Here is a 25,005-nt window from a genome sequence, read left to right as displayed (position 1 = left end):
TGGTCACAGGCCACAGTGACTGAATTCTCAGGCGCTTTCCTAAAACGCCTGCCGCCGTTGGAGAATTACCTCTAAATGTGCTGCCACCCCTCAAAAACATTAACAAGGTCCAGCACGTTTCAGTTCACATCATGTGCACGTGGGAACAAAACAAAATGCACTCATTCAATTTAAATTTAACCATTTCTCCCGAGAAATTAGTTTGATATGTTTGTGGTATTTTGCCTAAAACTGTTTATGAGGAATTTTATTCTGAACTTTCTTTGATGAAGGTGTTGAGATCAAGCTACTTTTTCGTCTTCTATCATCACATCGTTTTAACTGTGTGACGGTTTACACTGGGAGTTGCCTCCTTGGGCCGTTTGGTCCCGTTTATCCGAAGGACTCACTGAGCAAGGGCGTGGGTCCATCCGGGAACCACCTCTGATCACTCGCTCCAGCTCAACCCGGGCGAACCACCCCCTGCCTGGGTGCCTCGGGTGGGCTCCCCCGATGCCTCTCACCCACTTTGGGGATCCATGTGCTTGTTCTGTTGAAGGGAGGTGCCTGGTTACACCTCACTGGCCGTCTCAGTGCTGCTAATGTTTGGCCCCTAACACACGGCAGCCTTACTTTCCCCAGATGTCACGGCTCACGTGTTATGTCCTCAGTAGTCGTCTAGGCTACGAAGGGGCTTTTTGCAGGTTCCCAAGAGACTTGGAAGGACCCGGATGACGTAAGTGCCGGGAGAGGAATCTGCAACATCTTCCCCGTGCTACCGTGATGGCCCCGGCATCGCTGTGACACAGACCAAATATATGCTCCAGAATAGAAGACTCAAGGGAAGAGCCTCCAACCAAAATGCCAAGAAACAGTGCTTCCTGCCCTTGAAAGCCATGACCAGTGGGAGCTGATGAAGCTTGCTGTAGTCTAAGGTTTATTTGTGACCTTGTGCCTAGTCAAAATTCCACATGTTTTATATGCATGTGAAAAACAACTTTCAGATTGGGTATATGAAGGCACTGTCCTTTTTGTATATTTTACTAATTTGTGTCCATTTGAGAGGAGAATTTAAATCCCTGAATGAGTCTTAAAAGTGGTCTGCAGGAGCAGCATGTCTAATCTTTTATTCTGAGTAATAAATAAGGACTTATTTAGAATAGTCAATATTTTAAACAAATCCATGTGTTCAGCAGTATTGGCCACACCCTCTCACTGTGCATTCACTGTGTATCAGGAGGTGATGATCGAAATTGAACAAAATCCCTGCCATGAGGGATCTTTCATGGCAAGAAGGAAAAAACTGACTCATGAACAGAAAACCATAATGTAACTGATGAGCTCAGAGAGAGAGGAAGCCGGGAGGGGACAGGAAGATGATTCACAGGGTGCTGGAACGCAGGGGAGCGCAGGCAGGAGGAATCCGTTACTGTCTCCTGCCTTGGAGGAAAAAGGGGGCATCGTGGTGGCTCCTGGGAGGAGGTGACACTGATTTGAATTTTAAAGCCGGAGCAGGAAGAGATTTGGAGTCACTCATTTCGGGGATTGAGGGAGAGAAACAAGACTGTGGAGAAGAGCTGGCACTTCTGCCTTAATTTCCTTTCAGAAAAGATTTTAATTTCATCTATGAAAATTGTCAAAGTTAAAAAAAAGGAAGACTTATTAAGAGAATTAAAAATCAAGCCACTGTTTGAGAAATAAACATATTTGCAAAGCACATATTTCATCAAGGACTTGTATCCAAAATGTACAAAGAACTCTTAAAACTAAAAAAAAAAACCCTCAAAAACCCAAGTTAAAAAAAATGGCAAAAGATCAGACAGACACCTTACCAAGAAGGGTACCCAGATGGCAAATAAGCATGTGAAAAAGATGTTGACTGTCATATGCTGCTAGGGAATTACCAAGTAAAACAATGAGATACCACTCCAGACATAGTTAAATGGTTAAAATAAAAAAAAACTGACAATACCAAATGCTGATGGAGATGCAGAGAAAAGGAACTCTCTTTCATTGGTGGTGGAAATGCAAAATGGTACAGCCCTTTTGGAAGACAGGCAGTTTTTTTGCGAAGCTAAACATAGATCAGTGATTGAGCAACTGTGTTCCTCGGTACTTTCCCAAATGGCTTGAATACTTATGTCCACACAAAAACCTACACACAGATGTTCAGATCAGCTTTATTTACAAATCACTAAAAACTGGAGACAACCAAGATGTCCTTCAATAGGTGATCAAATAAGCAAACTGTGGTGCACCCATGCCCTGGTGTATTATTAGCAACACGAGAAATGAACTATCAGGCCACAAGGAAACATGGAAAAGTGCCTGTTGCGAAGTGAAAGAAGCCAGTCTGAAAAGGCTAAGTAAATACAGCTACAAAAACAATGGACAATTAATCTGGGTATAAAATCTAACAATAATTAGTATTTATGGAGCACTTTCTACGTGTCAGGCAATTTGCTAGAATTTCCCTCATCTTTACAGTTAAAGATCACTTCCCAGAGAACTGAACTAATGTAACTTGCCGAATTTCAGCCCAGTAGGAAACAGAGGCAGGACCAGAACCACACAGTCTAACTTCAGATGCCATGTTCTCGTCACAGCGCATCTCTGTCCCCCCAACTAAAAGAAGGAAAAATATCCTACAATAAAATGCAGCATCAAAATTAACTAATTCCAAGAATATTTTAAATTTTGAGAAGTGCAGTATTGTGAGAATACTTCTGGGGACAGACAGAAGCGGGTTTAAGTTCTGGTACTGCCACCCACCAGCTCTGGGAAACGTATAAAAACCCCACCAGCTTCAGGTACTTTAGCTCACAGCATCTTCATTTGAATGAAATGTGATAGGATAAAATGTCTAGCACCCAGTGCATCACAGAAGCTCTATTCATGATAGATCAACGCTCACCATTTAATTTTTCATGATTTGGTCTCCCGAATGGCTTTTCCCAGTATGAGAGAATGAACTGATAGTTTTGGCAGCTACGTCTCCCCATGAAAATGAATAAACTGGTACTCAATTTCAGCTCATGGGCTTGATAACTATGAGTCATTCTGCAGAATGAGATCAACTCTTGGAGAACCTGTTATGCTCTGATCTTTAGTTATATAAAGCCATGGATCAGAATCTGAGTTCGTTGAGTTCCTTGTCTGAGTCAGCAGTCAGCCTCCCTCTCTGCTCTCAGCACAGGACATGCAAAATTCCTCTTTGATGACTTTGTTTTTATGACTTCTCTATTGATGACCATGTAATGACACGGTTATTAATATCCCACACTGCCTACCTGGGTGACACAGCGATGATAACTCACCGAGAGAACAAAAACAAGATGTCTCGGTTGGTGAGCTCTGAAGTGCACGTCCTGTTGACCTCCAGCATCCGGGCAGCACCTCCCGGGCGCTGCGCCGGCATGGACAGGGGGGCTGTTACGCTATGCATGGGACCCAGTGAGGACTCAAGAGCTACAGAAAGCAAGAGTTATAACTGCGCAGGGCAAGGGCCCAAAGCCCTCTTGCCAATATTAAGCGTGAGATATCCGTGTGTCTATCCCAGCACTTGGATGCTTGGTACAAGTGTTAGCCTGCCGGGTGCAAGTTCTCAGGAAGAGGACAGAGACAGAGAGCTACTGCAGAAGGCAAGGGTTTTCCATTTATTTGCTTCCTGCTGTTTCAGGAGTGCCAGGCAGCAACAGGTCCTCTGCCCTAAAAGATACATTCCCGATGCCAGCTAGGTCACTGATACTCTGCCATCATGCATTCCACCATCATGCATTCCACCATCATTGCCTCCACCATCACTGGAACCTTCGTTAAAAAGCGACCCCAGGACAAGGATACTTGGGGCTGAACTTTCCATCACACTCACTCCTACTTGGTTCTCCAGCCTGAGAATTTTTGTTTCAGCACATTGATCATATATTCTTATTAACTTGAGTCATCCACATACCCTTCATCTATCATTCACATTCTTTACTTCTACTGCCTGGTCTGGAAGAGGCACCAAGGGGTTTATATTATGCAACTGTTGAAAACTGATTTTTCCGATTCTTTTCCCAACTATCTATCTTCGCTTCTCTTGTTCCCCACCACTTCAGTGCCAGTTCCGTTTCTCTTTCTCACTTGCATGGACCAGTTCCAAAACATCCTCAGTGCTTGCACTATTTCTGATTTATTTTCCCCCTAATGAAACAGAACTTCCTGGTTGCCTTCTAAACATTGTGCTGATTCCACCGCTTTTTCCTCCTGGGCTCAGCATTGCCTCCTGAATACAAACTGACCTTCCTGCACTCTTTCATCATTTGGTTCCCTGCCTCGTCTTCCTGCCCACCTTCCTCCGCTCTCTTCCACGCCACGACTGCACCACAGCCAGTGACGCATCATTCTTCAGCAGCCACACGCCCCCTTCACCTCCTTCCCTCGGCTAGAATATCAAATATCTTATCCTCAATACAATCATCCTTCAAGACAAAGTTCAATTATGACCACACACAGCAAGACTTTCTCTGTGGTTATTGAACTGTACTCAACTCTCAGAGCCTCTTGTACTTCTTAATGCTGATTTTGTTTATGCACTGTAGTGTAGGTATCCATGTTCACGGGCTTCTCAGCCCACTTTCTGTAACATTTTGGAAGGGGCAGCGTATTGCAGAAACAGCCACTGTATTTGTTAGCTTTTCCCATCAAAGGCTGAAGCCCAATATATCCAGAGGAAACTCAAATTTGAAAAGATGCTGCACAGCAGCACTATTTACAATAGCCAAGACATGAAAGCAACCTAAATGCCCATTGACAGATGACTGGATAAAGAAGACGTGATATATTTATATAACGGAGTACTACTCAGCCATAAAAAAGAATGACACAATGTCATTTGCAGCAATGTGGATGGACCTAGAGATGATCATACTAAGTGAAGTCAGTCAGAGGAAGACAAATACCATATGATATCACTTATATGTGGAATCTAAAAAAAATGACACAAATGAACTTATTTACAAAACAGAAACAGACTCACAGACCTAGAAAACAAACTTATGGTTACCACAGGGGAAAGGAAGGAGGAAAGATAAACTGAGAGTTTGGGACTAGTAGATACAAACTACTATATGTAAAATAGATAACAAAAAGGCCCTGCTGTACAGCATGGGGAACTATATTCAGTATCTTGTAATAACCTATAATGAAAAAGAATGTTTAAAGGGAATATATTTGTTTATAACTGAATCACTATGCTGTACTAGAAATTAACACAACTCTGTGAACTGACTATACTTCAATAATAATAATAATAAAAAGCTGACGCCCAGAACCGCCTTCAGTACCCAAAGGTTGGACAGTGAGCACAGACAAGTGTAAACCCTCTCTTGCAGCCACGCAGGACATCAGCGGGTTACAATGAGCAGCCCAAACTTCCTTACGATGAAATGCAATGGAAATTGACACTTGGGTGGGTGCTCTGCATCCAGTAGTTAATCAAGCTGCAGGCTTCCTGGGGCTGTGGTCTTAGCCCCTTTGCATAGGGACAGAGCTTGCTGCACATCAGTCATTCAGTCCTGACCAGAAACCAAGATTCTCAGTTTCAAATAAATGGTAGAAAAGAAATGCAGGCCAGTTAACCAGTACATGGACGGTGCACCCTTGTACTGTAAGTTCAGAGTGCCCAGTTTGTAAAACTGATGACACAGAGCTTTCACTTCATTCCTGCCACCCCCCACCCCAGAGCAGAGAGGGGTGCACCGCTCCCTAGAGGTGGGCACGCACCTGTGCACATGCTGCCGCTGCTTCCTGTTCTCAGCCTCGCCGGGGTGACCTCGTGCACCTCATCATTCAGAAGGTGTGTTGCCCGGTGGCCTGGCCAACAGAGAAGGCCTGAGCAAGCAACCCGAGCTCATCAGCAAAGCTGAGAAGGCTGAGGTTCCAGGTGTGCCCCGTGGGCCACTTGCTGTAGGGCGCAGCAGCCCCGGGAGGCCCAAAGCTGGAGCCGGAGGCCTGGGAATCGGGGTGCTCAGCCAGCATGCCCAGTTAGTGCACACACATCCGGTGGGGCCATGGAGCTCCCACCACCACCAAGTTGTAGAGGGAGGCTGTTCCAACCGGCCTGCAACAGGCTCACTCCTGTCACGGGAGGAAACCCCTTTCTGCATCCTTGCCCCACGTTAACTCAGCTCTCCGCACAGGAAGGGCTCTGGGTTTTGGTGGAGAGGGTTGTGTTGAGAATGTGAGTGTAGACTAAATGGCTCAGTAGCTTAAGGATGCAGGGCTGTGCCCCATGGAATCTTGGAAAGAGCTGGGTTGTCTTCGCCAGGAGGAAAAAGCAAAACTAAAACAAAGAACACCCAGGTCAGCTCGTGCTGGGTCAGAGCAGTAAAGCTCCTGTGACAAAGCACCACAACTGGGCCGCTTAAGGCAACTGGCGTGTTCTCTCACTGTTCTGGAGGCCAGAAGTCACAAGCAAGGAGTCAGCAGAGCTGTGCTCGCTCTGGAGGCTCTGAGGGAGGATCAGATCCCTGCTCCCCTCGCAGCTTCTGGTGCTGCTAGCCACCCTCAGTGTTCCTTGTAGATGCACCATTTCAATCTGTCTCTGTCATCAGACCGTGTTCTCCAATTTGTGCTTCCGAGTCTTTTCTCCTCTTCTTACAGGAACCCCCATCAATTTGGATGAGGACGCGCTATCACTCAGGGTGACCTCCTCTTAACTTCATTATACCTGCAAAGACCAACCCCCTTCCCAAAGAAGGCCACACTGGCAGGAACCAGGCATTAGAAATTCACCATATCTTTGTGGGGGGGACACAGGCAACCCATTACAGCATCCAAGAAGCAATGGATAAAAACATACTGTGCAGACCCCTGGGGCTGCCAGCAAACATAGAGCCAGAAAATGCAACTTTCCTGTGAAATAGGCTACTTTTAGTCATATTCATGTGTTACTTGGAAGTAAGTCTGATATCGTTAGACCATGTCCCTGAGGTTTTTGAATAAGAATTGAATATGGGGTTTTTCTGGGACCTGGGTGTGCAAAAGAGAGAAAAGGAGTGACTTTTTAATTCCGCAAATTGTTGGAAGGGGTCCTACTGCTTACATCATCTAGTTAATTCCATTTCACAGCAATCCTGTAAGACATGATGTTTCTAATACTTTTCTAAACCCTAGACTCTCCCCAGAGCCCCATGCACTTAGGTGTCTTGTACTGGTACATTAGGTTAAAAATGGATTTCTGAAGCATGTGGTGGGAGGCATAAAGTGTATGTTAAACAACAGGATTTTTTTTTTTTTTTGTAAGCCTGATGATCGCTGGAATGCAAATGAGCATGTGAAAAATTCTGTCTTTGGTCAGTTCTGCAAAATACTGGGAAAAGTCTTCTAGCTTATTTTTGAAGATGGTTTCTTGACTTCCAGGGCAGAATTTTTCCAGCAAATCAGCCAGCTGTAGATGCACTGGGAGGGTTGCAGTTGGCCGGGGTCCTTGCTAAGGAGACTTTGGGTACTTGCACTTGACTTTTGCTGGTTTTGCCTGCTAGCAGTCCTTCCGCTGAACCGTGGTGCTTTTCCAATGATTTTATCTATCAATATACCTGCTATAAGGTAGGTGATTACGTCTTTCTTACATCTTTACTGGACAAATTAGACATCTCAATAGCGGTCTCTGTATAGGAATTCCTGGGATAAAAATCTATGTCTCTATTTACGAGCTGTATGACCTTGGGCATGCTAATTAATCTTTCTTTGGATCAGGGTCATCTGATGTAAAATGAGGCTGATAAATCTGATAAGAAATCTACAGAAGGTAATTCATGGAAAGTGCTGACACAGGTCTGCCTCACAGCAAGCGCTTAATAAACGAGAGCTTTTGTTAATATAGCGGAACCTCACGATGACACAAATCAAGATACAATGAAATTGGTGTTAGGCTTCCAACTTCCGTTGCAGGCTCACTCCTTGTCACTTCACTAAACCTGAAGTAAACGTACTTAGCTTTTAAAAATATAATTGCAACTGTTGTCTCTCACTTGTAGGGGCTTAACTACAACGTACTACTGGTGCAGTATTTGACTGGAATAATGCGACTGGAAATAGATGTAAACGTTGACGTGATATATACATAAAATTCAGATTCATGATTGGTGATGCTTTCTTCACATCGACACCCTGAGATTCTACAGTCCATTCACAATGCACAATGGAAAAGGCAGAGGCCATACTGTGATTGGAAATGGGCTGGTTGGCTGCTCATAGGTTTTCAAAAGAATAACTATCGGAAATTAGGTGTCACAGAGAGGAGTGATGAGTGGAAGGACCTCTTAGAAAGGGCCCAGTCAATGAAGATATTAAGGATAAAACTAAATAAACACCAGGAGACAAGTCCCAAGGGGAAAACTCTCAAGGACCAGGTGGACAAAGTGAGCAGCTATGGACGTCTGGCAGCCTTTTTCTTCAGGAAGCCTGGCATTTGCTCTGTGGGCACAGAGATTCTGGGGCATCAGGAATGAAGACTATGTGTGGACTCTACCAGCTGGCCGTCCTTCGCCAGGCTGAGCTGGACACTGCTACCACCAAGTACCGGTAACGTCTTTAGCAGCGACTTATGCCAAGTCCACAACACGCAGGGTAACCGTGCGTTCAGATTTGCTCCTAGGTAGGTCTTGGTTTATCCCTTGTCCTGAGGTCCCACTAGGACCTGTTATCATCCTCACAAGTGCCCTTCTTGAGAAAATAAATTATGTGGCCACCCTGCTGACACGCACCACCCCCAAATGCAATCATCCAGCTACTAGGTGGCAAGTGTAGTCCTTTTTTTCCTTCCTTAGTGGGGTAGGCAGCAATTTGATCTAATTTGACCTAATAGAAACACACACCTATTCTGGTTGCAGATTTGTCTTCCCTCCACGAAGTATTTTGAACAGAACCATCATGATTCAGTGATCTGAGGAACTCATCACCACAGTGTCCTACTTTGCAGTGATGCCAACCAAGAAAGCCATTTTACCGTGAAGGAGATTCTGTAATGAGGAAAACATACAAATTAGTGTTTCTTCCCCATGTGCTTCTAAAACAAAGTCACCGGCTTGACAAATGGATGGAATGGGCTTCTGAGACTCAGGACAGATTTGAGGCAATGCCATGCAAGGCTGGGGTGCTGTCCCACGACAGAATGGATGAGACAAGGTGTGTCCCTTAAACCAACAGCGACTTGAATCAGTCAGGATCCAAACAGGAGGCAGAAACCACACAGTATGTTGAAAATGGAAAGTTTAGTGTAAAGAATTAACGAAGAATTATTAGAACAGGAGACTACCCATCAAGGGACAAAGAAATATAAAGAGTAAGATGATGACAGATCTGTGGAGCAGGCACTGCCACTGAAGCTGAGACAGACCACCCCTGGGGGTGCAGATCTGCAGGCGCCTTACCCCGGCTGGGGCTGAGGACCCAGCCCTCACTGAGCCTTTCTCACTTCCCACACACGCAGCCTGGTGCCCCGTGGGTCCAGCTCAGTGGGTGGCGCTCAGGGGACACCCACTGACCACACACAGAAGAGAGTCCTTGTACTCGCTGGGATGACTGGTTCTGATTACCAAAGACAAATGCTGTTACTAAAACACCACTGTCGAGAAACGCACGTTGTCAAGAAAGACAGTGTGTGAAGTTTGAGAAATGCACTTAACAATTTCTTAGACATCTCCAGCCCTCCAATAACAGTCAGTAGGAAACCTGGGCAATCCAGGAAAGGAAGATCCGGTAAGGACATGCATCCTGCGTGAAAACAGGCATCGGCGGCACCACAGGAAGAGAATTCTGATTCACTGAGGTGAGGGGCTGTCGGAGGGGCTGGGGAAGATGGGACTGGTGGGACTGGTGGGGGTAGGAGGCTACCATTTTATTATTCCTCCAATAATCTACACAAGTGGTCACCAGAACACGTTTTATCTCCCTACTATTTCATATTTTAAAAAGCACAGGTGGCGTCAACATCGCAAGTTTCAGGTGGGGATTCAATTGTACGGACATTCTTTGGATCCTTCAACTTCAAACACCTTGCAGGAACCTGCACACTAAGCAGAACTGGAAAGTCCCTGGACGTGATCTGTCAGCATGAGGAGTATTATGAGCACCTGACCGACCCGTGGACGCTTCTTCAGGGTAATGCCTACTCTGTGCACCAGACCAGTTGCCCCAGGGACATCGCGTGACTCAGTCACCTCCCACCTCTGTGGCTAGGACAAGTCACCTTCTCTGAACCTTAGTTTGCCTGTGTGTGAAATAAGTAAAGATGATACACTGCATGGGGTAATGACGAGGCCCACGTGATACAGTGTCCACAAGGGAACTGGAAGACGTTAAAATAGCATAAAATTGTAAGTCATTATTTATTTTTTGTTGACCCAACAAAATTCTATCATGTTCAAGGCAATTAACCAAAAGGCTCTCATCTTGGTGTCTGTATAAAACAGAGCCCTAGCAAAAACACAAAACAAAACAAAAAAGAAGAAATATATACAACAAAAAACCTATATGAGCAATAGTAGTCAGAAGAAGACAGCGTGACCCTACTTCAAGTACCTAGAAACACACACTGGTGCCTTCCTCTCTGGGTCTACCAGGGGCTTCTTCCTGCATTTTGGCCTGACACAGACCCTTACCATTATCTGGCTCGAAAGATCCAGGTAGCGGATTCCACTATAATCTAGACCCAAAGGAGAACCTTCCTTTGTGCAGGGCTCACATGAAAACTTGCAGCCTACGGACTACCCTGTGGGTAAACAGATTTGAACAATATTCCCAAATGTGGCCTATGGTTACCTCTGAAATCCAAAGAGATTCACAGAGCATCATATCCTGTTGTGCAGAGTGGTATAAGGTGATGTAAATTCTCTCTGCCTTTAAAAGTATTATTTCAACTTGCTTAGCCTGGCAAAGCACTTATCCTGCTGTGAGACAGATATAAGTCAAAATCTATTTGTCATCTGACTGCCCTAATTGCAAAACGACTCACTCTGTTCAGTGATGTTTCGGGTGCCCAGGACTAGAGAAGGTTCAGAGTCTGCATCTAACAGAAGGTCTGGGAATTGCCCTTTGCTGGTGTGCAGGTTACCGTGCTGAACAGCCATAGCTTTTTCGTGGCCATTTTATGTTTTTAATAATACAGAATGATTGCTTTTAGCAATTTTAGATTTCATTAACAACTTTGAAAATATATTTCTCCAAAGGTTTAAAATTTATACATTTTAATTTCTGAATCCATTATTAACTGCACCCCCCCACCACTTGAAATTACTAATTTGGTTCAGTGGTTTTAGTCTCAGTTATTTCCCTCTGAAACCTGGAGGCATTTTGCATATTTGTTGTCTGTATTGTTTATTCGAGCCTGTGGAATTTCGCATCTCCATGTGTTTAGTCCCTAATGCAACTTTCCTCTTTTTGTCTGACTTCCTTTTCTATCTCATCCTGTTGGCTTTTTGTCTTAGGTTTTGCTTACCTTGTGGTTTTCTGCTCTCTTTTACAAGGCTCTGCCTTCTTGGGTTTTTGAAAAGCCAGTTTAATTCCCACTGAAATGCAATTATATTTCATAGATGAAAGAACGTTCTCTTTAGTCATCACTGAAGGATGTGACTGTTTTCCAGAAGCACTCTCACCAGCGGGCAGTGTGGGTGCATAGTGCTTCTCTCCGCACATGAAGTTATGGTCAGAAACTCTTCTCAGACCTGCAGCTGGATGTCACGTGGATGTGTTTATGGCAAGTATGTCCTCAGGGAGCTGTGCAGGGAGCTGTCTGGGGCACTGAAATGCTAGCTTTTTGACAGTCCCTGGGCTCTGTGGATAGAGCACTCCATCTCCATGGTGTTTAGAAACCAAGATCTAAACGTAACGTGTGCTAATTGCTACCCTAGTATTATTGTCCCCAGTCCCTCTCAGTGGAAATGCGTGTATCCACACATTCCCCTTAAATCTAGTTGTTTTATATCTGTAACTACCTGTTCAGCTATTCCTGTAATGACACATGCAGTGTTACTATAAGGTGTCCTTCCAGATTTCCACCTCCCTTCTTGTCAAAAAGCTGGCCCCCATCCCCAGCATACGCACTTACGTGCTCAAATCCCTGCATGCCAGTCTCTGCTTCTCTCACCCTTTTCTGATATTGGATCTCTCAGACTTATCATTTCAGTCACCACTGGACTGGCTCTGTGGTCTGGTTCTGATGCCATCCTATAGGATACTAACTCACTTTGGTCTTCCCAGTGACTGCTGGACTAAATTAACTGAGGAAGGAAGGAAGGAAAGCAGGCAGGCAGGAAGGAAGGAAAATATAGTTGGTCTGTGCAGATCTCACAACTCCCAAGGCCCAGCTCAGAGAAGTATTCCCGTTATGCTGAGTAATGTAACCTCCTTCCAAAGATGCCCATGCCTTAACCCACAGAACCTACGACTGTGTTACCTTGCACACAAAAAGGACCTTGAAGATAAGATTAAATCGAAGATCTTAGATGAGGAGTTGTTACAATGGGCCCAAAGTAACCATAAAGGTCCTTATAAGTGAAACCGGGAGGCAGGAGGGTCAGAGAGCAACTTGACGATGCTACACTGCTGGCTGTGAGGGTGGAGAAAAGGACCTGGGCCTGTGAATGCAGGCGGTCCCTAGAAGCAGGAAAAGGCAAGGAAGTGGAATCTCCCCTAAAGCCCCACAAAGGAGCACAGCCCTGCCCCTGTAACTTCAGCCCAGTGAGACCCACATCTGACTTCTGATCTCCAGAACTGTAAGAAATTAACTGTGTTACAAGCCAGTAAGTTTGTGGTGACCTGTGAGAGCAGCCGCCGGAGATCAGTGCGTGGACCTCGGGAGACAGTTACTCGAGTACTTACTCTTCTTACGATTCTCACCAGGGTTCAGGCTCCACAAAGACAGGGACCATTATCTTGGTACCAAACCTTTACAGCCGGCACATGGTTGTATCCTGGAAAAACTGACCACTCTAATGGCTTAACTTTTGAGGTTTTACTCTTACAAGTAAAGAGTTAAAGGCAAGAAGTGATCTTGAGAGATTTTCTAAGTTCTATTTCACTTTGTATCAATCTGTGACACAATCAGCCTACCAGGGAAAAACGTCTCGGGCAAGGCAGCATCTTCTAGACGCGTTCTGTGCATTTATCCCTCCACGCCCCTTCCTGTGCTGGTTCCCCCGTCTAGAATGCCTGCGAGTCGCGTCTTGCCTTCAGCTCTTGCTGTTCTGCCCGGACAAAGATCAGGCATGCTTTACCTACTCGCCTCGTGCATCAGAACACATCAAAGAAAGTTTCCAGGAAACCCCAAGGCGATGGCCAAGGTTGCATTTAGCGCATCCTTCAGGATGACCTCAGGAAGTGAGCTCATCAAAGACACAGGACTGTGAGATACTGGTGTATCTTCAGAGATTGCAAAATAGCCATGCCAATTCCCTGTCAGAAATGATTATCTCCTAATTGGGCGGTAAAAAATTACAATGGGAACGTAAAATGCTTATAAGTCTGAGCTAAGGAAAAATATCTGGACTCATTCAGCCTAAGTAGGGGTGCATTTCACATCTTTGTTTTCCTACTCATTATGCTGTGTCTTGTAAGTTCGACGATCTTAAAGTCAGCTTTTCCCATCACACTAAGGACCCATCAGTGAATTATGGTTTTGCATTATTCAAGGCTTTGTTTAATCAGGATTTGCCTATTTAAAAAAAAAAACTGATGAAGCAGCTTTGACCTTTAATCTCTTCATGTCTAGTTTCAAATTTGGGTTTGCACTCATCTAAAAGGAAGTTTTTGGCATTGAAATCAACTGAAATTTGAGGTTTCTCTTGCGTAGCAGTTTATACATTGTCTTCTCTGAAATCCCTGCGTATCTTCCTTCAGCAGTGATAAGTTCTCATCAACGGGGGCCTGGATAAAGTGTCGCTGGGTGGGGGTGTGAAAGAAGCAAAAATATTCATTGGGCAGACTTCTGCTGTAATCCTGGAACTCTGCAGGTCAGGATTTGTCCCGGGACAATATTTTTCTTCATCCTCTTAGGAACGTTATAAATAACAATTCACTTATTTTCATGAAATGAGGTGAAATGTTTTATGAAAGGTTATTTTCACAAAGAGTATTTATCCTGCAAAGAAATCATTGTTCTTTCCATCACTTTCCATCATTTTCAAACATGATAACTCGAGGTTCATGAAGATGAGGGGCTCACCCAATGTAACTGCGGCTAAGACAGAATGGGATCAAGTTGGAAACCACTGGTCTAGTTCAAGCTCTTCATTTTCCCCACAGCAAGAGTAACACCACATCAAGAGAAGAGAAATTTCCAGTACGCCATGACTCAGGATCAAAGAACTATTAGAATGCAGACTACTGGACTTGATCATCAGTGGATCTTCCAACACTGAGGTCACAGAATCTAGGAACACAGGATGACGAAGAATCTTAGATGCCATCTTGTTCTCATCTCTCACTGTGCATTTGAGAGCACTGAGGCCCCCAAAGGACAGACAGGGACATGCAAGCAATTAAATAAATTTCCCATAACTGAGCAATACCAGTCACCAACCTCAAACTTTGGTTAAACTGAGCAAGCATGGATTCTATGAAATGTTACTGATTTAACAGAGGAATCATCTCCCCCCTTGCCATACACCTGTCTCCTTTTTATGCTTCTAGTATTTTTTCATATTAAAAATGACCATATATAATAAAAACTGAAACTATCGTAAGAAAAATTATTTTTATTTCTTATTTTTTATTTAAGTATAGTAGATTTACAATGTTAGTCTCAGGTGTACAGCAAAGCAATCAGTTATACATATATACACATATATATGTGTGAATACATATATACATATGCATATATAGGTTCTTTTCCATTACAGCTCATTACAAGAAGTGGAATATAGTCCCCTGTGCTATACATAGGTCCTTGTTGTTTACCTATTTTATATATTTTATATCTACTAGTGTGTATCTGTTAATCCCAAACTCCTAGTCTATCCCAATTCCCCTTCCCCCCTCTGGTAACCACAGTTTATTTCCTATGTCCATGTGCCTATGAAGTTATCTTTTTATTTCATACCCCCAACCCCAGGTCTCTAACTAGATAAAATTCCTATTAATACGTCATTGAGCATTCTTCCAGATACACTTGTGGCTTTTTGTATTCATGAACACACACACGCACAGTGCTGGTGTTTTAAAATATAAATGATATAATATACAGACATTCTACTAGTTGCTTCTTCCTCATATGATATCATGGCCATCTATGTCAACATCGGCATATTTACTTCATTCTTTTCCAAAGTTAGGGCACAGACAGAGCACATTGAATACCTACGTGTTACGAGGCAGACCACTTACAAGGATTTAAAGCCCACCTTAAAGGAACTGTCGAGTAATTTGCTTGTCTTTCCCATACATTGAAATTATGCTTTAAAAAAAGGTGTCTACCCTCTCAAGTCACCAATTCCTCTCTGCCCATTCTTTAAACTCAATTTAATGAAGTTTTCAAGCTCACTCCATCAAACTCTTCCCGTCAGAGTCAACCAGGGCTGCCAAGTTGCAAAACTCAATGGTCATACCCAAGCCACACCTAATTTTATCTTTTAGAAGTATTTGGCTAGTGGATCCCACCCCTTCTCCCGGAACACCTTCCGTGCTTCGCTTCCAGGCTGCCACATGCCTATTGTCTTTCTCCTAACTCTGTCTCACCCTCCTTTTCTGTACAATCCTCATTCCCCAACTTACAAACACCAGAGTGCAACAGACATCAGTTTTTCAGTCTCTTCCTTCTCTGCATTAACTCCTTGTGAAATCTTACAGAATCACAAGGCTTCAAATATTTCCTAACACTGGCAACTGCCAAATTTTGTATCCAGATCATTTTATTTCCATACCAGATATCTCTCCTGAATGCCAGACTTCTATATACAATGATCCACTCAAAATTTCCAACTGCACATTTACTAGCTAATTCATACATCACAAATCTAAATCTGAACTCCTGATCTCCCCCCTAAATACTGGCCTTCATGCTTTCCCCATCTCAGTTAATGCCAACTTCAATTTTGTAGTTGCTCAGACCAATAACCTTGCAGTCCTTCTAAGTTATTTCCTTTCTCTCACATGCAGTGTCCCATATGTCAGCAAATTCTCTTGGCACCATCTTCAAAATATATACAGAATCTGACCATTTCTCACCTCCCTTCCTGTTCCTCACTGAGTGCGAACCTCATCATAATAGCACCCCATTCACTCTTTATCCTTCTCCTTGCCCTCTGTTGTCTATTCTCAAAAAGGGTCAAGAATCATGCTAATAAAATATGAAAGACCATGTAACTCATCTGTTCATGAAACACGCAAATGTTCTGAGAGAAAACCCAAGTTCTTGCAATGGTTTAAGACTGCCATAAGAAAGAGTGAGTTTTGAAAGTTCCAATGAAAATACTTTTTTCTGACTGGGAGAGCCGGAGAAGGCTTTATACAAATGGGGAGCAGTTGGCTTGTCTCTTAGCATGGCATATTTTGAGAAAGGCACAGATATTGAAAGTATGAGCCTTCAGGGTAAAAAGTGCCTACAGAGGCACCAAAAATGGAACTCAACAAGATTGCACTGTGTAGCACAGGGAAATATATACAAGATCTTGTGGTACCTCACAGCAAAAAAGAATGTGATGATGAATATATGTATGTTCATGTGTAACTGAAAAATTGTGCTCTACACTAGAAATTGACACATTATAAACTGACTATAACTCAATAAAAAAAGAAAAGAAAGGAAAAGAAATCTAAAATCTAAAAAAAAAAAAAAAAAAGGAAATCCAGTGTTCATGAACTGTCAAGGAAATGACCACAGACTGATGAGTGATTTACCAGGAGATTAAAAAACAAAAGGGTACCTTTGAGCTAGATTATTATAGGACATTGAAATATTCTGGACTAGTTTTGGTCATCAATGGGAACCACAGAGACTTCTTTCCACAGAAGAATGATATGACCAGAACTATGAAAACAGTCATCTGAGCAGAATGTTCATTGCAGTAGCTTGGAGATTTCAATGAGGGTACTTCCCCAATAGGACAGGCGAGGGGCAATGTTCGGTGGTGATGAAGAGGCAGTGGGAAATTACGTACAATACGTAAGAAGGAGTCACTGATGACACCAGGAATTTGAGGGTTGGTTATATATTAGGTGGCTGAGAAGCTGTTACAGTAATTCTGGAAATAGACACCAGCATGCTAAACTGAAACCCTGGCAGCTGGGTGTAGACAAGTAGGCGGCTAGATGAAACACCTAGGAATCCTCCCTGCTCTGATGCTCTGCAAACAAACACTGTTACAATATCCTTTACATTTTCACTCCAGGTACCGTATTTAAGGGCATTCAGGTCAGAAGCTTATTTTTCGTGAAGACATGGCGTCTACAGGATATGAAATTCCGCTGGAGTCCCTGGTGGTAGAGGTGACGGGACCTGAGAGCCAGATGAGTGAGGTGGGTCAAAGGGGTGGGGGAGCTGAAGGTGGCTTTTGATTTTTAGAATTCTAACATTTTAGTCCATCTTTTTAGAACATCCTCCTCTCTACTTGGTGTAGACAAGCTTTCATCCACAAAGATTATTCAAGAAAACATGACTGGGTGTGTACCTAGTGGTTGTCACTGAGAATATCTTTTTAATATGAAACAAATGTGTCATGCAATCAAGAATCCATAACTTTGCTCAAGTCGAGATATATTACACCTGTCACCATCTTCCCATCTCAAAGCACCGTGACCCTGTCACGGGAGATTAGATTCATCAGGCAGAAAATGTTCCTTCAGAAAAATCTTTCAGGCTACTGCCTAATTCTCTGTTCTCTTCTGTGGTACCACAGTTTTTGTTGTTGTTGTTGTTTTTTCTCAGTAAGTATTTTGTGACTGTGGAAGAGGACAGAGAGCTGGCTTACAGCTAAGAGAGCTTCTCATGATAGTTGAAAATTCATTTGGAAAATGTATAGATCAAAATAGTCACCTGAATTTCAACTAACTATTTGACAGAAGATATCATTCTTAACATGCTACCATTTGCTTGTGCTTGATGGTAAAGGGAAGATGCAAAATTTGTTATTTGCAATTATTTAACAAGTACTTATTTGAGTTCTAGTGATACTGTAAGCCGCGAGCCCAAATAGTCTGAACCTCTAGGAGACCGGATTTCCGGTCTTCGGCTCTGTGAAAGAGCTCTGACTTCCGTTCTACTGCCTCGACTCCAGCAGCTCAATCAGTATTCGCTTTGGAAATTTCCCCTAATTAACCATTTTTCCTGTTGTCACTGTTTGCCACCGTATCTTGGAGAGTTGCCTTGCAAACACCGTACACCATGTACGATGCTTCCCTTCTGATCTGGTAACAGCCACGTCTCCTCCCTCAGACCAGACACTCTTACCTCCCTCTTGGATCTGTGTATCTGCCCAGACTTGAATACAACTGTCATCCACATTAAACTGTACTTGTGCTTCTTGACTATTCTCTGAGTCCCAGGTTTGTTCCTTGGGTCTGTCTCCTCTACATAAATGCTCTCCCGTGGAAGCCAGGTTTCACCCGTCCAACCCCAATCTCCAGCTCCATGGTCATATTCTGAGAAATTCTATTGAATGTCCCCTATTAGACTTTCTAATCACCCTTGAGTGGCAATTTGTATTTGTACCTACATATTTCTAATGTAGCACTTTTTGTAGTGTAGTATAATGTGTAGCACATATGCCTCTCCCACTATTAAGACTACGGCGCATTTCAGACCCCAAATCTGGTTTATACAGCTTTATACCCCTACGCCTAGACAGAGCCTTGATCAAAGAAGGTCCTCCATGCATACTTGTTAAATAACGCATATACAACTATATAATGGGGTAAATGAACCATGAGCCATGACAGAGAATAACATTCATGGGTCATGCCCTCAAGAAATTTACCATCACATAATTGTACAAATGAACACATCAATATCTGTGGATGCAAAAAACAATAGGCTATGTTCATGGTGGGGAAAGAGATGCCACAGACAAATTGGATAATTTGAAACAAGATTAAAAGGGGATAATTTACAAAAATGTAGGCAGGGTACAGGAAAACCACAAGGAGTAGTGCTCTACTTGAGAGCTAGTAACTGTGGGAGTCCTGTACCACACCTGGATGGGAAGGGCCCCGAGGAGGGAGTGGTGACCAGAACCCGTAAGGAGGAGGTCGTGTGTGAAGGAACAGGGGACATAGGGGGAGGACTCAGCAGATCAGATGATGTCAACCCTACAGGGAGGGAGGACATTCTAGTGGGATAAACAGACAACTGAACAGTTAAGTACCATCAATCGGATGACAGTTCTGGGAAAGAGGTCTGCGGGGCTATGAGAGGACAAAGCAGGAAGACAACCTTAGTTTGGCATCTCCCAGAGGAAACGCAGATTCCTGGAAAGCAAGTAGGAGTAAGCCAGGTGCACACAGCCACGGTGGCTAATGCTGAAAACCAAAGTCAGCAAGAAAGAACCAGAATGAGGAGGAGGAGAAAGAGAAGAAGGAAAAGGAGGAGGAAGAGGACAGTTATTTTAACTGAAATCCCAACACACAGAGATAACCACTATATTTTTTACTATATTCCCCCAAACACTCTATATGCAAATACAGAACTAATGTGTACGATGCTGTGTAAACAGAGATTCTATTAGTTCTCCCCGACACGACTGTAGATAATGCATCATATTACACATCCTGAAACTCAAGCTGAAATGTCTGTAGGTCCTTGAACAATCCCTGAGGAGCACCGACACCAGGGGCCCATGGCAGGTTTGCATTCAGTGTGACGTGGGGTCCAGTCACTGATTCCCAGCACGGTTAAAACAGACGCACACAAAGCTCTCTCACATACACACACAGACACGCACGCACGTTAGAGCACTCTCAGGGAAGCTGCCTCTCCCTCCGCTGCTTGAGTGGGAGTCACATTTCCCGTGTCTCACCGGGGAACTGCCAGAATCCTGACTGGTCTACGCACCGCTCAGATTTCCAGTGACCTACCTGCTGGTGAACAGTTTCCTAAATATCACAACAAAAGAGAGAGTCTGGGGTACTACTTGCTTTCCTTCTCTTGGAAAGTCCTTGGAGTTTTTGCAAAAGTGGAGCAGGTCTATGAAAGCATGTTAACTATGACACCTTGCCCTGGGTTTGGCACAGGTATGCGTCTCCCAAGTAATCTGAACGTAGGCTGTTCCCTGGCACCACCCCAAAGCCATGGAGGCTAACTATCAAAGCAGGGCTTCTATGGGCACTGGAAAAAACCATGATTTTACAAAAACGCAAAATTTTCTTTCATTAGTGAGACGGTCTTGTTTTACTTGGTTTAGCCTGTGTTTTATTTTTTCCATCCCAGAGGCATCCGGGGAAACTGCTGGAACACCATTTACCCTCCAGGCATAAGGACCAAGTGAGCCGGAAGGAGTGCGGGGACCCCCCACCTACTTTCTGATTCCCAGAGGAGTGTGGTCGCTGGGCTCTTGGGGGAAAACAGACACGAGTTCAAACCCTGGCTCTGCCACTCGCCGTCTGCAAGATGGGGAATAAGTCACGTCACTTCTCTGAAAAGCTTTCCCTCGCCTGTTCTTTGGGACAAGAACATACTACTAACTGGCAGGACTGACGGAGATGACATGAATGACAGTAAAGGAATCCGTTTCCCTTCCCTCCTGTACCCCCTTCCCGCCTTTCCCGCCCTCCCTCATCGTTCTGTCACATGAGATCCGGCACCATCACCACCTACCTCTCTTTCCAGGCTTATTTTTTGACCCTGTTGTGCAAGCATCTGCCAGCTGAGGTTTTCTTGGTTTGTTTTTTTTACAGTAGTGCCCGTGCTGACATTAAGTTTTGGATTGCCTAGGAATCCACTTCAAAGACATCCACCTCGAAAAAACACACAGCCCGCTACACGAGAGAGAGGAAGAGCCAGGCTGCCGCAGCCTGACACCCCCTGTTCAGAGAGCCCCGGGCGACCCAGGCACCTGACCATCCGACTGCTCGTGCTCCCCTTCCTGCACTTTGATTCCCACTCTGAGCTTTCTATTAATTTTGTTTTTTACTGAAGTGGAGTTGCTGTACAATGTTAGTTTCAGGTGTACAGCAAAGTGATTCAGTTGTCCATGTACATACATATATGCATCTTTTCCAGATTGTTTTCCATTATATTTTATTATAAGAAATTGATTGTAGTTCCCTGTGCTATACAGTAGGTCCTTGTTGTTTATCTGTTTTATATATAGTCACATCCATCTGTTAACCCCAGACTCCTAATGTATCCCTCTGCCACCCTTTCCCTCTGAGGTTTTAAATTCTCCAATGAAGAGTAAACCTGCAAAACCCTAGGCACCTCGCCCTTGACCACAATAAGGCAGAACCCAGGGCCATGCGCTCTCAACCCATGACCTCCTGTGTGGCCCCAGGCCAGCCACTGTACCTTCCAGGACCTGCAAGTAAGAAACCTTACTTTAAAAAAATTTTTTTCAAAGTCCCCTGATAGTTGATGCTGACTGCATCTTGCAGTCACAATAACCAGGAGCACTGTTCCAGCCGCATCACTGGCTCCAGTCAGGGAAGTGTCTGTGGAAGCTGCCGCAGGCGGTGCTGGCTCAGGTGAGTGTCCACAGGCATTTCTGAACAACAGCATCACCGTCGATACGCTGAGACCAACACAGAACAGACCCAGAGCTACCTGCTTACGTGATGGGTTCAGACTGCAAAGGATCCAAGTCATCTACTGAGAGCAGCGGTTTCCAATCCTGACTACACCTAGAGTTACCGAGGGAGCTTCTTAAACAAAACCTGTACGCGGGCAAGTCTGCACCATCTAGGTCCAGCCCGAGACATCAACACGATTTCAGAGCTCCTGGGTGATTCTGCTGTGCATCCAGCGTAAGCACCACGCCAGGGGGTGGGGGGCATAGCTCAGTGGTAGAGCGTGTGCTTAGCCTGCACGAGGTCCTGGTTCAATCCCCAGTATCTTCATTTGATTAATTAATTACTTTAATTTAATGAAAAATATTTTTTAAAAAACCCACTGCTTAAGGGTGGCATTTCTGAATGTGTGACCAGAACACACCTACTCCTGGATGGTCTGGAATTCGTGTTCCAGGCAGAGTCTGTGGGGCCACCAGACTGCTAACTCAGATTCTCTGAAGCTGGAGACCTGTATGTGCGTGTCCACCAGCCTCCCCGAGTGATTCTTCTGCCCCATAAAGTCTGAGGACTACAGTCCATGTTCAAACCTCTCATTTTTAATATGTGGAAACTGAGGCCCCCAAGGTGGAAGGAACTGATATGGGGTCTCCTCCCAGGTACCGAGATGGTCCAGCATTCATTTCCAATGAGTTGTATTCAAAGGGGCAGGACATTTGAAAGCTGTATTACCTTTTGTGCAGAAAATTAAGCACAAACTTCTGGAGTCAACTATAAAACCAAATAAAATTTATAATCGAAATAGAGACAAAAGCATGAAACAAATACAATTTAAATAAACAACATTAATGAGGGACATAAAGATTGCTTTGCTAGAATAAAAGAAAAGCCTGCTTGAAATACTGCATGAATGTTTCATTTAGTAAATCCATCCATCTTTCTAGCTGCCATTTTTAAACATCAAACCTGTTTTTATAAGGTCTGTTCTCTCTTGTTATTATGCCACATCTTATGGTCAAAGCCTTACCCTCTCTGCAATTAATTTTACATATTAGATTTTTCCTACAGCCAAATTTCAAAGCACTATTCAACATGTGACCAAATTATCATTTTAACTTCAAATGTGAACCACTACCTTTCACATGTTAAAGTTTAAATAATGGATTATGTCTCTTTCCGTTACGTCTTCTCTCTCCTATACCAGCACCACAGTGGATAAATTATTTCAGGATTTTGGTAAATGTGCCAAATCACAGGCCAGGACCCCCTCCACTGATCTTCTTTTATAAAATCATCTTCTTTTATAAAATCGTTCATGTTTTCAGATTTCCTTTAGAGTCATTTTACCAACTAGAATAATAAACACCACATTAAGATTTAGGTAGATTCGAGATTTGCAGACACTAACTACTATATATAAAATAGACAAACCAGTTTCTACTGTACAGCACAGGGAACTCTATGCAATATCCTGTAGTAACCTATAATGGAGAAGAATATGAAGAGGAATGTATGTGTGTACACGGAAGACTGAAACATGAGGCTGTGCACCAGAAATGGACACAACATTGTAAACTGACTGTACTTCAAAAAAAGAAAAAAAATGAACATCAGGTAAAAAACAAAACAGTAACAAAAGATGTAGGTAGAACACGTGACAGCTGTGCAACAGCTTGGGACAAACTGTAGTTTTCAGAAAACTGAGTGAGGCTCTCCAGGAACGCGGTGCAGCTCTCCAGTTGTTTTTAGACTTTTATTTGTTTCCAAACAGTGTCTTTAAGCTCATTGCTAGGTATTTCACATGTTCGTTGTTGTTCATGTGACAGATGATGATGTAATGACACCACAGAGAAACACTGGGGACATATTCAACATAGACGTTGGTCAATATACCTGATTTCAGTCAAACTGCTTCTTGAGAGTCAACCTACAGCAGGCCCACCTTCATTCATGCAGTTTCTTCGCACACATCTGAAAGTAATTCACATGATCACTTCTAAGAATATTTGAAAATCTGGAACTGTGACTCCAGTTCATAATCAGATCTCCACAGCCAGCCCTGCTCTCCCTAAGCGCCAGCATCTTGGGGACCCAGTGCTGCTGCTTCCTGGTTTGGAAATTTGAGCTATCCACAGTGGGTCTGGGGTCCCCGCCTGCAGCCTCTGGCTCTTCTGCTGAATCCCTAGAACTCTGTTGGTGGCTTTCCCACAGCCACAGCTGTCACTGGTCCCTCTTCAAAGCCTCTCCTCGTGCTCCTTGGCCGGAGACGGGACAGCACTTTGACAAGGATTCAGTGTGACCTGGGTCCCAGTGAAGGGACCACGGCCAGGAAATGAAAGAGGTGGTGATGGTGCCTCCCGTCACTCCTCCCCGGCTAGACGTGCCAGCTGATGCCGCCGGCCCCGGAGTCCCACCGCTGCGCTGGGCACTGCCGTCTCCCCCCAGGGGGCCTGGCTCCTTATCAGGAACAGACTTTCCTACGTGATTAGTCTTCTCTCTTAGTTGTGTGAGAAGCAGACCGTCGATCCTCTGTGCACACGAGTGCGTTGTCCGGGCGTTCTCTTCCACTTCCCAGACGGCGGCGTTCACTCCACCGCTCCATCGGCTGGCACCCCACGTTCCTCCCCAGGGCTCTCCCAGCAGGTCCCAACATGTCTTTGGCTCAATAGAAGGCAAATTTTTGGTGATTAACATGCTGTGCATATAAAATGGTTTTTCAAAAGTTGTACTCCTTCAAATAATGCTTATCTAATCATCTTTTTTTTTTCTAATTTATCTATTCTTGAAGGCTGACCATTAACTGGATGAGGCAACCTTTGGAAAAGGAACTAAGGATTGTTGTCATAGAAATATTCATTCACAACACTGTGGTTGCTTAGCCTTGAGGAGAAATGGGTCATTGCAACTGTAAATTCCCCTCTAAGAGTTGAAAAGACTTTCTGATAATTTGGGGAAAATACTCCTTTGATGCTACCTCAAACAAAATTTCTTTTGAGGTTGAGATAATTAGGCTTATCTGTTTGTTTAATAGAAGTACTGGGAATCGAACCCAGGACCTCGTGCATCCTAAGTATGTGCTCTACCACTGAGCTATACTCTCCCCCCACCTCAAAATTTTGAATTAGGACTACGGAAATGGGATAACTCTCCAAGGAACCCATTTGTTCATGACTCACCCACATCACCACCTTAGAGCAATTAGCACAGTGTGGATCACTGCAGACACCTCACAGAAGGGTAACTAAATCAGCCGCTGAAGCCAGACAAACCTAAATTCTACTCTAAGAAGCTCTGCCGCTTACAAGCAATGCAGCCTTAGGTAGTATACTC

The 25,005-nt window shown here is 44.0% G+C and overlaps 1 non-coding gene across 1 annotated transcript; it reads right to left on the bottom strand.

The window, feature by feature from the left end:
* Window positions 1-24,703: 24,703 nt before the first annotated feature.
* TRNAP-AGG (transfer RNA proline (anticodon AGG)) lies at window positions 24,704-24,776 on the bottom strand. Its single transcript has one exon. It is a non-coding gene; the product is annotated as a tRNA-Pro (tRNA).
* Window positions 24,777-25,005: the final 229 nt, after the last annotated feature.

Source organism: Camelus bactrianus, chromosome 25, assembly GCF_048773025.1.
Source record: "Camelus bactrianus isolate YW-2024 breed Bactrian camel chromosome 25, ASM4877302v1, whole genome shotgun sequence".
Lineage (NCBI taxonomy): Eukaryota > Metazoa > Chordata > Mammalia > Artiodactyla > Camelidae > Camelus > Camelus bactrianus.
The sequence above is the reverse complement of the archived record's forward strand: the minus strand, read 5'-3'. Positions and strand labels throughout refer to the sequence as shown.